This window comes from Bos javanicus, chromosome 2 (genome assembly GCF_032452875.1).
Source record: "Bos javanicus breed banteng chromosome 2, ARS-OSU_banteng_1.0, whole genome shotgun sequence".
Taxonomy (NCBI): Eukaryota; Metazoa; Chordata; class Mammalia; order Artiodactyla; family Bovidae; genus Bos; species Bos javanicus.
In genome coordinates, this window is record NC_083869.1 from 10,587,075 (window position 1) to 10,602,883 (window position 15,809).

Consider the following 15,809-nt stretch of genomic DNA (forward strand, 5'->3'; position numbering starts at 1 on the left):
TAGAAATTTCTGTTCAAAATGTGGGAATAAAGGCTAAAGTCCGTCACTGGCCTATAGAATTTCTGAAGTCCATAAATAATAATGTTAGAAGTTTGAATGATCTTAAGGCTTTGGAATAATTCTCCATGACTTTGAGCTCTACAAACTGGGTTCTTTTCATTTTAATTGGAGTATAATTACTTTACAATGATGTGTTGATTTCTTGCTATACAATGACATGAATCAGCTATAAGTATAGCTTATACAATGACATGAATCAGCTATAAGTATCCCCTTACTCTTGAGTCTTCTCCTACTGCACCATCCCACACCTCTAGGTCATCACAGAGTTGGGCTCCCTGTGTTATACAGCTGTTTCCCATCAGCTATTTATTTCACACATGGTAATGTGTATATGTCAGTGTTAACTCTCCCAATTCATCCCACCCTCTTCTTCCCCAACTGTGTCAACAAATCCATTCTTTGCCTGCAAATCCCTATTTCTGCCTGCAAATAAGTTCATCAGTACCATTTTTCTAGATTTCATATATATGTGTTAATATATATTTGTTTTTCTCTTTCTGATTTACTTCACCCTGTTTAACAGGCTCTAGGTTCATTCACCTCAGTTCAACTGACTCAAATTTGTTCCTTTTTATGACTGAATAATATTCATACACACACACACACACACATATATATATATACACACACACCACAACTTCTTTATCCATTCATCTGTTAATGGGCATTTAGGTTGCTTCCATGTTCTGGCTATTGTAAATAGTGCTGCAGAGAACATTACATACATGTGTCTTTTCAAATTATGGTTTTCTCAGATTATATGATGTGGAGAAAAGGGAATCCTCTTGTACTGTTGGTGGGAATGTAAATTGATGCAGCCACTATGGAGAACAGTATGGAGATTTCTTTAAAAACTAGGGATAAAACTATTATATAACCCATCAATCCTAGTACTGGACATATATCCTGAGAATTCTGGGCTCTTTTGAGTGAAGTTTCTTTTTCAGGAAAGGTAGCATATGTTCACAACTGATCAGTTTTCTCAGCCTACTTCAAGTTTTCCATATTTCATACAGAGTCAAGCGTCCTCTAATTCCATTACAATTGTCAGAAACTCATTAATTCCCAATTAATGCCCTAACTATAATAAAAGAGACCTCAGAAGTTTAGGAGTTCAGTTTGCTTGTTTGGGTTTTCAGAAGTCTTGGCCCTTGCTGTACCTACAGAAATAAGACTTTCTTCAGGAAAGTCACAGAGGCTTTCATATCACTTACTTAATGCCTGGAACTAGGAATTTAGAATCTTGAGTGCATAATTTTCTTTTCTCAAACCCTCCAGCACAGTGAGAAGCAACCAACCAACCATTTGTACTACTGTGTCTATGTTCACTAAAATATTCTATGGGAACCCAGAACCTCGCCTTTCAACACTTGATTTCAAGCATCTTAGCATGATAATTTGAGTAACCATTTCCCACTCATGTCATAGGCTCCTACAGCTCCTTTACTACTGGAAGCAGAGTCATTAATGCTTTTGTATCCAATCAGATTAGAGACCTCATTCTGTTAATCTTAGAACTAATTCATAGAATTTATCCTTAAGAGTCTGTTCCTCTGGAACCACTCTCCATGCAAATTCTGTGTCAAGGCTCAGTGGGAAAAGTGGAACCAACAGTAGGTAATAGAGAAGCCTCCTTGGACCACTAAAATTCCCCAGCCCCAAGCTTCAAAGTTTATGTATCATCTTTCCCAGATCAAATCATCTGTATGGGAACCTCTGTCTCCTTTTGTTAAGCTCACATAATTGTGTCTCTTTTCTCATGGTCAGTCAATTAATATTATTTATGGTGGTAAATAGCAGTGAATGATCCCTTGATCAAAGATGCTGAGATCCATCTGACAAGATCTGCAGAACTCTGAAGCCTAGGGAGGAGATTGAGTGATTTGCTTCCTTGCTCAGTCTTTGCTATCAAGATTTCTAGTTTTCTCCTGTCCTGTATAAATAGGTCCATCCTCTTCAGATTCCTGAATGTTAATAAGAAGTCATAGTGCAGTCATGCTGTACTGAGAATTTTTCTTTTTGCACAAAGTGTTTATTTTTTTTTAATTTGTATAAATAAGAGCTTTTCAAAGGTTTCTAAAGATTAAAGATCTGTTCCAATGTGATCATCTTTTCTTGCTGATACAGAGAAGTGGCTGGAAACTTCACCAAACTGAGAAAGAACAAAGGATTTCATTACATTTACTGCAGTAGGGAGAGAGGAAAACATTCTCTTTCCATGGTCTTCATATTATCAAAACTAGCTCCTCCATAGTATTTATATAATAGTTTTTTGTTGTTGTTGGTAGTGTTCTAGAAACTGGTTTTAGAATCACAATCTATATCATTTATTACTCTTTGCAACCCCATGGACCGAAGTCTGCCAGGCTCCTCTATCCATGGAATTCTCCAGGCAAGAATAATGGAGTGGGTTGCCATTCGGTTCTCCAGGGGATCTTCCCAACCCAGGGATCAAACCCAAGTCTCTCGCATTGCACACAGATTCTTTACCATTTGAGACACTAGGGAAACCCATTTATTCTTCAGTTATTATTAATAAATTCTGCCAATTTCATAAAACTTGAGTAAAAGTCCACTTCAGATAATAGTATACAGAGAAATCTATATTTACCAAAATGCTAGAGCCCAGAGTAAGTAAAACCAAATATGGAGGCCAAATCAAAAAGATTTATCAATTTGGTGTCCAGAAAGACCTGCAAGATCCACAGAGGGTCCTTCACTTAGGTACATTTTTTAAATAGTTTTACATATAATTTGATAATTTGCATATACATAATAAATATTTGGGCATATATGTGTAAATGTGGACATGAATGCGTCTCTGTGTACACATATATTTCTTTAGGAGAGTCAATTCATACTTTTTTCACAGTCCTAAAAGCATCTATGAGCCCCCAAATTATTAAAAACTGCTAATTTACAGAATTCTGTCTTGACTGAGCTTGTTAAAACAACAGTTCAATTCAGTTCAGTCGCTCAGTCATGTCCGATTCTTTGTGATCCCATGAGCTGCATCACGCCAGGCCTCCCTGTCCATCACCAACTCCTGGAGTCCACCCAAACTCATGTTCACTGAGTCAGTGATGGCATCCAACCATCTCATCCTCTGTCATCCCCTTCTCCTCCTGCCCTCAATCTTTCCCAGCATCAGGGTCTTTTCAAATGAGTCAGCTCTTCTCATCAGGTGGCCAAAGTATTGGAGTTTCAGTTTCAACATCAGACCTTCCAATGAACATGCAGGACTGATCTCCTTTAGGATGGACTGGTTGGATCTCCTTGCAGTACAAGGGATTCACAGGAGTCTTCTCCAACACCACAGTTCAAAAGCATCAATTCTTCAGTGCTCAGCTTTCTTTATCACATAAAGAAAGCTCTCACATCCATACATGACCACTGGAAAAACCATAGCCTTGACTAGACGGACCTTTGTTGGCAAAATAATGTCTCTGCTTTTGAATATGCTATCTAGGTTGGTCATAACTTTCCTTCCAAGGAGTAAGCGTCTTTTAATTTCATGGCTGCAGTCACCATCTGCAGTAATTTTGGAGCCCCCCAAAATAAAGTCTGATACTGTTTCCCCATCTATTTCCCATGAAGTGATGGGACCAGATGCCATGATCTTCGTTTTCTGAATGTTGAGCTTTAAGCCAACTTTTTTACTCTCCTCTTTCATTTTTATCAGAAGGCTTTTAAGTTCCTCTTCCCTTTCTGCCATAAGGGTAGTGTCATCTGCATATCTGAGGTTATTGATATTGTCATCTGCTTATCTGAGGTTATTGATATTGATATTTCTCCTGGCAATCTTGATTCCAGCTTGTGTTTCCTCCACCCTAGCGTTTCTCATGATGTACTCTGCATAGAAGTTAAATAAGCAGGGTGACAATATACAGCCTTGACATACTCCTTTTCCTATTTGGAACCAGTCTGTTGTTCCATGTCCAGTTCTAACTGTTGCTTTCTGACCTGCATACAGGTTTCTCAAGAGGCAGGTCAGGTGGTCTGGTATTCCCATCTCCTTCAGAATTTTCCACAATTTATTGTAATCCACACAATCGAAGGCTTTGGCATAGTCAATAAAGCAGAAATAGATGTTTTTCTGGAACTCTTCTTGGTTTTTCCATGGTCCTGTGGAGGTTGGCAATTTGATCTCTGGTTCCTCTGCTTTTTCTAAAACCAGCTTGAACATCTGGAAGTTCATGGTTCACGTATTGCTGAAGCCTGGCTTGGAGAATTTTGAGCATTACTTTACTAGTGTGTGAGATGAGTGCAATTGTGCGGTAGTTTGAGCATTCTTTGGCATTGCCTTTCTTTGGGATTGGAATGAAAACTGACCTTTTCCTGTCCTGTGGCCACTGTTGAGTTTTCCACATTTGCAGGCATATTGAGTGCAGCACTTTCACAGCATCATCTTTTAGGATTTGAAAGAGCTCAACTGGAATTCCATCACCTCCACTAGTTTTGTTAAAACAACAAATAATATAAATTTCCGGGTACTAGTTAGATGACATGAAACTGAATTCTAAATTAGTGGTGGCAAAAAATTAGAATATTGCAAATTGGAATATTATAGGAAGTTTGAAATTGTAGAACATGGTTGATGAGCAACGCAAAGGAGAGACAGAATCCACAGATATTTGGCCTGGTGCACGCTCCTCTGGGGGTCAAGCTAGGGTTTTCCAACTTTTATTTTTAACTGATTCCTAACCTTTACTCTAAAATATGAATATGATCTAAAATCTATAGAAAAAGAGACATGTTCCATTAGGTTCGAGGGGTATTATTAGTTTGTACTCATGTTTTCAGAACTACTAAATAAAATGGAAAAGTGCAGCACAGGAATCTTACAGAGGAGCTAGGCATTCTCTGCATAGTAGTTTTTATAATCATGAGCAAAAAATAAATTAAACAGATGTTGGATTGACTAGAGCTGCAATTTAGCCTTTAGATACAGTTATGAGTGAAATTCACTCTCAAGCAGTAAAGTCATAGATGCAGGCCACTGAACTGCATGATTAGATCCTGATATATAAGACAATAGGTTGCCTTTTTTGAAGCTGTCTCTGAAAACATCAAACAGATATTGTGCATTGATATTTTGCTTTCTCTTAATGTCTACAAGATAGTAAACCAGTAGATTCAGTTATCAGGAAAGAAAGGCTTTCTGTCCTTGTATTACTTACTTATTTCCATGCAAAAATTTGAATCATTCACATTTTATTTTAGTAATGGAATTTTTCCTTCCTGCTCACGTGAATTTTGAGAGTATTGCCAGAGAACTTGAATTTTATGCTGAAAAATCAGTTAGTTTACATACTAGTTTAAGACTACTAAAAACATAGTTCAGATTTTAAATATTTTCATTCTATTTCTTTTCAAAAGTATACATACGTAGATATGAATATTCTTGTTTATCACTGAAATATAAATTAGCATGTAAGAAAATCAGCTAATTTTGATTGTATGTTTGACAAGTTATGCCAAATCAAGATATAGAATATTCCCATCATCTCAGAAATTTATACTTTTCTCTTTTTTATTTAAGCTTCCAAAAGTACCCCTGAACAGTGCACCAGTTGGACTTAGTATGTTAGCTTTGTTTGCTGGTTTTAGAAATTCAGTGCAATGCTTTTATATACTAGCTGGTCTATTTCTGGATTTTTGTACTCAACATAATGCTTTTCAGATTAATCCAATTGTGACATGAATCAGTGCTTCACTCATTTTTATACATTCTAGTAAATGAGTAGGGGCTTCCCAGCTGGCTCAGTGGTAAAGAATCTGCCTGCCAATGCAGGAGCTGCAGGAGATATGAGTTCGAACCCTGGGTCAGAAAGATCCCCCGGAGGAGGTAATGGCAACCCTCTCCAGTATTCTTGCCAGGATAATTCAATGTACAGAGGAGCCTGGCAGGCCATAGTCGATGGGTAGCAAAGAGTCAGATTTTTAAAATAAGTTTTACCAAGATGAAATTTATATAAGCTAAAATGAGCAGATTTTAAGACTACAATTTGATGAGTTTTGACAAATTCATGTACTTGTGGAACTACTATCTCAAGATCAAAGTTATATCTATAATCATTGGAAGATCCTCCTGAACTTCTGTTTCTAATGTCCGGACCTCTGGATAATCACTGATCACTAAAGCTTTAATTTTTCAATTCTGGAATGACATATAAGTTGTGTTGTAAAATAATCTTTCATCTGGCTTCTTTCACTCAGCAATGTGTTATTGTTTTTTAAAATCATCCATGATAATTTAAAAAAAAATCTTTTATAGTGTTTCATAGATCAGTAGTTCAAATCTTTTATTATTGAATAATATCACAATATAAGAATATGCCAAAATTCTCATATTCATTCTCTTGTCAATGGCTATTCGTGTTGTTTCCAGGTTTTAAAAAATGTTATGAATATTAGTTTACCAATCTTTTGAAGCATATGCATTATGTATTCTTGGGTATGTATCCATGAGTTGCTATCTCTGGGACATAGAATGAATATTTATTTAATTGTATAAGGTTTTCCAAAGTAGTTGTAACATTCCAAAGTAGTGTAACATACACTCTCACCTAAAATACATGAGAATTATAGTTGTCCCACATCTCTGTTGGAGAAGGCAATGGCAACCCACTCCAGTACTCTTGCCTGGAAAATCCCATGGATGGAGGAGCCTGGTAGGCTACAGTCCGTGGGGTCACTAAGAGTGGGACAGGACTGAGCGATTTCACTTTCACTTTTCACTTTCCGGCATTGGAGAAGGAAATGGCAACCCACTCCAGTGTTCTTGCCTGGAGAATCCCAGGGTCGGGAGAGCCTGGTGGGCTGCCATCTATGGGGTCGCACAGAGTCGGACACGACTGAAGCGGCTTAGCAGTAGCAGCACATCTCTGTCATCACTAAGCATAGTCAGTCATTTTTATTTTAGCCATTTTATTGGGTATGAAGTGCTATTACATTCACTATCACAAATAAATACATAGTTTTTATTTGTATTTCCCTGATGACTAATGACAATTAGTGAACACATAAAATGCCAGACATTCTTGTAAGCAATTTGATTTTATACTTAAAATAATTCCATAAAGTAGGTACTGAGAAGACTGATCATCAGAGAGAACTACCCTATTATTTTTTTATTTTTACTTTTCATAAGACTGTGCTGCAGCTTTTTTCACACTTTCCTTCACAAGTAAACTTTGGACATCTTTCAAGGAAAAGTGCCATAATTTTATAGTATTTATGTATTTCTTAATCATTTAATGTGTATAAAACTGTACTATTGCTTTTATTAGATTTCCGTCTGACTTCGTTCTTAAGTGTTGCTGACAAAGTTTTTGAATGTTGTGCCTACAGCTCTATTTACTCATAATTCCTATGGATTTTATTATGCACTTTGCTTAATACAATTATTTATAAGAACACATATGTCTCAATATAGCAGAAATATTTTTTCTTACTTAATTTAAAACTTTTTCCCCTTTTCCCCAGAAATTTTACTATGATGTCCTAAGTTATGATTTTTATGATTTTTTCCTCTTTGGTGTTTCTAGTTCTTATAGAATGTATATATAGGTTAATGTCTTCCATTGGTATTATAAATTAAAAAAAATTTTTTTTTTGGTATTATAAATTCTTAACCAAAAATCCTGCAGATATTTCTGCTGCCCTATATCTATCTCCTCTCCACTTAGTGTGGAGTTTTATCTATATTTTATGTTGTACTTTTCCACCATAGTTGGTCTTAACCCCCCATTTTCTCCCAATAATTCTCTTTTTCTGTTCTGTATTTTAGTCTGTATATTTACTTGTGACCTCTCTGCTTCTTCACTGATTCTTTCTTTAGCTATGTCTCTTTTGCTGTTGAATTGTAAACTGTTTTCTTAATTTTGCTATTCTCCTAATTGTAGAAGTTTTCTATGTAGTCAGTCCAATGGCCACCCTCCAAAGTGCAAATACAGATATCTTCATCCCAAAATATGCACACTTCTTAATGTAGTTTGAATTTTGATGCAGAAAAATTTTATACTAGCCATATTCTTTATTTTTTCTGAAACATATGAGTTGATCTTTTGGCCTAATAACCAAAAATTACTATTTTATTTTAAAAATCTAAATATTTCTGTAGCATTATTCTTGGTGTTCAACATTTTGGGGTAATTTTCTCTGTCATAAATGTCCTGTTTCTTTCTTTCTTTTTTTAAAAATTGAAGTACAATTGCTTTACAATGTTGTGTTAGTTTCTGATGTACAGCAAAGTGAATCAGCTATATGTCTACATATATCCTTGATCCTCCTTCCTATATATGAGATCTAGAAAAATGGTACTGATGAATCTATTTGGAGGGCAAGAATAGAGACACAGATGTAGAGAACAGACTTCTGGACACAGAGGGAAAAGGAGAGGGTAGGATGAGTTGCAAAAATGTGTCTTTTAATGTCAGATTCTAGTCTATTATTTCAAGAGTTTATTGAATTATATTACTAAACAGTTGTTCTCTCTAGTTATTTTAATATTTTTCTTTGGAAATTCCACGTATGCCTACTCTTTCCTTATCCATTGATATATTTTTTTACGAAACCTGGAGATGTTACATATCTCACCTGCAGCAGGACTATTCTCCTCAAACTTACATTTCCTTCAAGATTGTTATTTGGATGCTTAAAAGTTGTGCCAGATAGACAGTTCTGATATTTTCCACTAATTGGTTTCAAAATATCCTCTATTTGGCAGTTAGTTATTCATTTATTAATAGGCTTCCCAGGTGGTGCTAGTGGTAAAGAACCTGTCTGCCAGTGCAGCAGACATAACAGATGTGGGTTTCATCCTTGGGTCAGGAAGATCCCCTGAAGAAGAGAATGACAGCCTACTCCAGTATTCTTGCCTGGAGAATCCCATGCACAGAAGAGCCGAGGGGCGGGGGGGATGCTACAGTCTATGATGGTGCACAGAGTCAGACATGACTGAAGTGACTTAACATGCACCCACTTATTAACTCTGTTTTTTACTTTCTCACTAATGGACTTCAGTGAGCAAAAATGATTGTCTGGATATTTTGGCATTGAATTAATTTAATCTTTACTAAATGAATATACATTAATTATGGGATATAAAGTTATTACAGAAAGACTTGTTACAGTTTCAGAATCATGCTGTTTGAATGAATGTGATAACTTTTAAATAAGGATGCCAGTTAAAATGTTGAACTAGTTAACACAAAACAATATGTGAAAGAATGCTTTATTCTGTATATTTTTTACTTATTGGCATGGTTCTTGGAATCCTAGTAAGTTTACTTACTATCTGATCATGGGTTTTATTTACCATTCTTTGAAAAAATTAAAAGACTAAAAGGGCCAGGATAGCAGGGGGAAAAGGAGAAAAGAAGCAAAGAAAAGGAAAGCCGCAAGGGACAGATGCAACAGACAATAGAGAAACTGAAGTCAGAAACAATGTCAAAAGTTTATCATAACATGAATTGTGTTTTTCTTGCTTGGCTAGTCATGCAGACTTTTCAAAATTTCTTTGAATGTGCATATTTTCTTCCCAGAGGGCCTTTGTCCACGTTGTTTCTCTGCCTAAAGCATTTTCACTATTCTGTTGATCTTATCCTTCAAGCCTGAACTGAATATCACATCCATAAGGAAACATCTCCTAGAAGTTCTCTGTTTGATGTGCTCATCTTTTTTTTATACCATCATCCAATGGCAATATTGTAATGTGGGGTTTATTTCAGAAGAATATTCCACTTTGGGTTTTTCCTCTTTGCAGAAAATAGACCTTTGGAAATGAGCAAAATAAATGATCAGTGCTTTTCCTCCTCACCAGTCTTAGCTAAATGCTAAGAGATAAGAAGCAAAATTTTATAGCTAAGAGAGAACAATTTCTTTGGTAGGTAACATGCTTGATAACTGGAGCAGAACTAGGCATCTGAAAATGTTCAAGCGTGCTCAAGTTGCTTTTCATAGAGCTATTTCAATGGCCAATAGGTTGTCTTGAATTCAGTTCTTAGAAATAATAATTAGTGAGTGTATGTGCCTTGATTAAAACTACTAATAAAGAAAAATTATTTTAAGGGAGATTATTTATAATAGAAAGGACACAGTATTTAAATTCAGAAGATATGATTGGATCTAGACTTTGCTATTTACTAGTTAAGTAGCCTTAAGAAAATAACTTAAGCACTCAAGCCTTCTGTTCATCATCTATAACTACAACTATAAATGCTTATATACTAAGAAGGCTGTTCATATGATAAAACGGTAGACTATAAATGTTATAAACTACAAGCTCTAAAGTTGTATTAGAAATATACAGCAATAAAAAGGTTAGTTTATGATTAAGTACTCCATTAGCTTAATAATAGAAATAGTTACATACTAGCAATTTCCAACCCCATGGACTATACAGTCCATGGAATTCTCAGGCAAGAATACTACAGTGGGTAGCCATTCCCTTCTCCAGGGGATCTTCCCAACCCAGTGACTGAACCCAGGTCTCCCACACTGCAGGCGGATTCTTTACCAGCTGAGCCACCAGGGAAGCCCTCTTTATATATTAACTAGTTATATATGTAGGATTTAAAAAATATAGTCTTCTCAGATGTTAAGTATATAATCAACACTCCTTTAATACTTTTTGCTGCTTTTATCATTTTGCATTCTGAACATTTAAAACCTGATATCAAATTATTACAAACATAAAGGTCATAAAATCAAGTTCATAATCTAAGATTTTGCGATGTCTGGCTTTCTTTCTCTATTTCCCTTTCTTTCTCTCTTCTTCTTTTTGTATTTCTCTTTATTTTACCTTGAACGTGAACGTGAACGTGAAGTCGCTCAGTCGTATCCGACTCTTTGCGACTCCATGGACTGTAGCCTACCAGGCTCCCCTGTCCATGGGATTTTCCCGGCAATAGTACTGGAGTGGATTGCCATTTCCTTCTCCAAGGGATCTTCCCAACCCATGGATAGAACCCAGGTCTCCCGCATTGTAGACAGACGCTTTACCGGCTGAGTCACCCCGGAAGTCCTTATTTATTTTATTTATTTTTTTTACCTTACCTTTCTATAATATATTCAATGGTTATTGGTATGAAATATTACACATTTTTCAGTGAAGAAAATGAGTGAACTTGTTACCGAGTCTAAATTCATACTATTTGTTGTACAATAGGCCATTGATGGAGATACGAAGTATTAGGGCAAGGAATAGCAACTATTCAGAAAGCCCGCTGACTAAGAAGATTTTGGTCTAGTGTCCCAAAGAACCGTCTTGCTAAGAGTTTGGATACTAGTTTCTTTTATAGAACAAAGAAGGTGAGGTGAGCAAAAAAGGTTGTAAGAAAAGTTATAAATGTTTCCTGGTTTCTGTCAGACTCTGAGGGGATGTATTAATTTCTTCTTAAACAGTCATTCACAGGTGAGCCTGGTCAGGACGTTTCCCATGAGGTAAGCAAGGGTATTTTTTAAATTTATTGGGATTATCCCCTCACTCTTGGATCTCCCTCCCACACCCTTTAACCTCATTGTATGGAAGGCAAGGTTCTTAGAGATGGGCCATTATGCCTACTTTAAGATATAGGCAACATACTTTTAGAGATTAACTTGTAGCAAAGGAATAGACTATAAAGATTAAAGTAAAAGAAAGATACTCAATATGAAGTCAGATTTGTTCTTTCCTGTTAAAAACTTTTTCTTTCCAAGAACTGCTATATATCGATAGTTTTATAAATAGGAATATCACTACTTAAATATAAAACGCTTTAAAAATATGAAAAAGTGAAATAGATTAATTCTATTATTTATCTCATAGCAGCAGCCTTGAGAGTCATTATTGACTATAAATTTATCTTTTATTCTGTATATTTGCTTGTCTATAATTTATTTATTTTTTTACTTTATTTTCTTTTTTTTTTTTAATTTTTATTGAAGTATAGTTACTTTACAATGTTTTGCTAGTTTCTACTGTACAGGAAATTGAATTACTTATACACATACATATATCCCATCTTTTTTTCAGATTTTATTCCCATTTAGGTCATCACAGAGGACTGAGTTCCCTGTGCTATACACTAGGTTTTCATTAGTTATTATTTATATATACTATTAATAATGTATATATGTCAGTTCCAATCTCCCAGTTCATCCCATCTCCCCTTCCCCCTTGATATCCATCTGTACCTCTGTGCTTATTTCTGCTCTTTAAGTAAGATCCTCTATAACAGTCTCTAAATTGACTTTATTTTTTTTTTAATTTTATTTTATTTTTAAACTTTACAATATTGTATTAGTTTTGCCAAACATCAAAATGAATCCACCACAGGTATACCCGTGCTCCCCATCCTGAACCCTCCTCCCTCCTCCCTCCCCATACCCTCCCTCTGGGTCGTCCCAGTGCACCAGCCCCAAGCATCCAGTATCGTGCATCGAACCTGGACTGGCAACTCGTTTCATACATGATATTATATATGTTTCAATGCCATTCTCCCAAATCTCCCCACCCTCTCCCTCTCCCACAGAGTCCATAAGACTGATCTATACATCAGTGTCTCTTTTGCTGTCTCGTACACAGGGTTATTGTTACCATCTTTCTAAATTCCATATATATGCGTTAGTATACTGTATTGGTGTTTTTCTTTCTGGCTTACTTCACTCTGTAAAATAGGTTCCAGTTTCATCCACCTCATTAGAACTGATTCCAATGTATTCTTTTTAATGGCTGAGTAATACTCCATTGTGTATATGTACCACAGCTTTCTTGTCCATAATTTAAATACAGGGATTAAATAATTTTTATAATTAAGTTATATCATAATATGGATATAGTAAATCCAGTATACAAAATTTCTCTTCAGGTGTTAAAAGAAAGTAAGTTTCAAGCATCAAATATTGTTTTCCGTATGCTTATGATCTTTTTTCTTTCTGCATCATACCTTATGCCCCAAGTAGCTTAAATTCTTAGTCTCTCAAATTACTCTTAGGTATTTTAGTTTTAATTTTTGATTTTTGAGCTGGGAATACAGACTGTAAATAAATACAGAATATACTCACTATAATGATGACAAATATTAAATACTAGCTTCCCCAAAATACCACTGAAACAGTTTATTAATAGACACAGGCGAGTCCATTACTTTCTTTGTTAAGAGTCAGCACTACCTAGATAGAGTCTTAGCATCACAGAGGGAGACCCAGAGTTGTGAAATTTATGAACTTTTTGATGTCATAGTCTGATTAGGATTAGTCTGATTAGGATATGATTAGGATTGGGTAAAGATTGCTATGATAGTTCAGGCCTTGTGGATACAGCAAAGTGAGGATTTTGAAGAAAGGGTTTAGAAGAGTCTAGGCCTGGAAAATTCCATGGACAGAGGACCCTGGTGGGCTACAGTCCATGGGATTGCAAAAAGTTGGACATGACTGAGCAACTGAACACCAGGAAATCTTATGGTAGTTCTAATTATTCCACTTCTGAGTATTTATTCAAAGAAAGCAAAAACGCTAATTTGAAAAGATATACGCACCCCTATGTCAATTACAGTGTTATTTATAATAGCTAAGATGTGTAGGCAGCCTAAAGTCCATTGATAGGTGAATGGATAAAGAAAATGTGGCACACACACACACACACACGCACATATGTCACTTTTGTGGTGACAGATGGTAATTGTCAAAATAGACTTATTGTGTTGATTATTTTGTAATGTATATCAGTGTTAAATCACTATTTTGTACACTAATATAATATTGTATGTCAAGTATACTTCAATAAAAACAAAACAAGAGTTTGGGGAAAGAAAACAATCATTTGGGATTATTGATTAAATTACTCAATAATCTGATGTTCAATGAATAGATCTTTCAGGAAGTCCCTGAAATGAGTAATAAAATTATTTGTGGCTTTTTTCTTTCTTGGCAAGAATTTCCTGGAAAACACAGGAAAAAACCTTGAAAGCCATAACTACTTTATGTCCACTTGGTCACACTGATGATGTAAGTCACATAAATATAGACAGTAAACTGTGTGGATATACCCTAAATGGTTTCAATTCTCACACATCTTAAAAATGGAAATTTAAAATGTAAATAAATTATGGAAAACTATTTTCTCCAAGTTAGTATGACTGCTCAGTGTGTGTGTGTGTGTGTGTGTGTGTGTGTGCATCTGCACATTGGTATACTGGATGTCTATTAAGGTTTATAGGAGAGGAAAACATTTGAGAGATCATCTGCTGTCTATTTAGGGCTGACAATCCACTTGAGCTTCCCTGGTGGCTCAGAGGTAAAGAATCTGCCTGCCAGTGCAGGAGTCACAGGTTTGGCCTTGGGTTAGAAAGATCCCTTGGAGAAGGGAATAGTAACCCACTCCAGTATTCTTGCCTGGGAAATTCCATGGCCACATGAGCCTGGTCGGTTGCAGTCCATGGGATCTCAAAAAGTCAGGCACAACTTAGCCACTGAACGACAACAACAAAAAGCACTTGAAAGCAAGAACGGTATTTTATTCATATGCCATATTTTGTCTTTGGGTTAGAGGGACCAATTATCTTTTTCTGCGGTATTTAGGCATGTAAATTTTAGTAAATCAAACCAATAAATATCAATATATAAAGTAATAATATGAGAAAGTGTGTAACACTACACAAAGATATACACCTTGTTAGTATTTCCGACTGTATAGAATATGGGTTCTTGGCTCAAGTAGAGATAACTGAGTTTAGGCAGTTTGGATAGGTATCATGGTATGGATGATGTCTGTTCTAGGACATGAAAGACATATAGACTTTCAATAATTAAAACCATCAAAGGCTGTCATATATACGTAGATGAACAAGAGTGCTAAGGTGGTACCTGGCACATAGTAGGTACTCAATAATTTGAGTAAAATTACAAGTGAGTTATGTGTTGGTAAACATTCCTGGTGGCTCAGACGGTAAAGTGTCTGCCTACCATGCAGGAGACCCGGGTTCGATCCCTGGGTCAGGAAGATCCCCTGGAGAAGGAAATGGCAACTCACTCCAGTACTCTTGCCTGGAAAATCCCATGGATGGAGGAGTCTGGTAGGCTACAGTCCACAGGGTCGCAAGTCGCACCTGAGCGACTTCACTTTTATGTGTTGGTAAGGAGACTCGTGATCTTTAAACACAAATTTCCTGTAAGATATTAATGGGAAATTCGATTGAAAAACTATTTGGGCAAGGTTACAAAAGGCATTAAGTAAGATAATGAACATTTTTCTTACAGGCAGTAGAAAATTGATGACTCTTGCACAGAGAAATCATTTGAGGGTGTTTTTTGAAAGAATAAGAAAGCTGTGCTATGCTGGGACAATTCAAAGAGAAGCTAATAGCAGTGCAAGTAGTTGGAAAGAATGCCAATCTAAAATGGAACCAGAGGTATAAAATGGAAAATCTCAACATGTGCCCTCAGGTAAACAAAACTTAAGGACTGAGAGACTGATTCCCTGTAAATGCTTGATTTACAGATGACTGATAGTGGAATTTTCGTAAATAACAGGGAATGGTTAAGGTTGTCTCATCAACCTTGGGAAAGTTTCCTTATGGTTTCCAGAGGCATGAACAAGAAACGACCCAGGTCTGGTTGGTCTTGACAAAATAAGCTGAATTGAGATTTGTTGATATGATTGGACTGGCGTTGTCTGCTCAGGGAATTTTCAAAGTTGGTCCTATTTGTTTTTATTTTCAGTTCAGTTCAGTTCAGTCGCTCAGTCGTGTCCGACTCTTTGA

General features: G+C 36.0%; 1 non-coding gene across 1 annotated transcript; it reads left to right on the forward strand.

Annotated features, from left to right (window-relative positions):
• The first annotated feature begins 14,977 nt into the window (after positions 1 to 14,977).
• TRNAG-ACC (transfer RNA glycine (anticodon ACC)) lies at positions 14,978 to 15,050 on the forward strand. The gene has a single exon. It is a non-coding gene; the product is annotated as a tRNA-Gly (tRNA).
• The last annotated feature ends 759 nt before the right edge of the window (positions 15,051 to 15,809 follow it).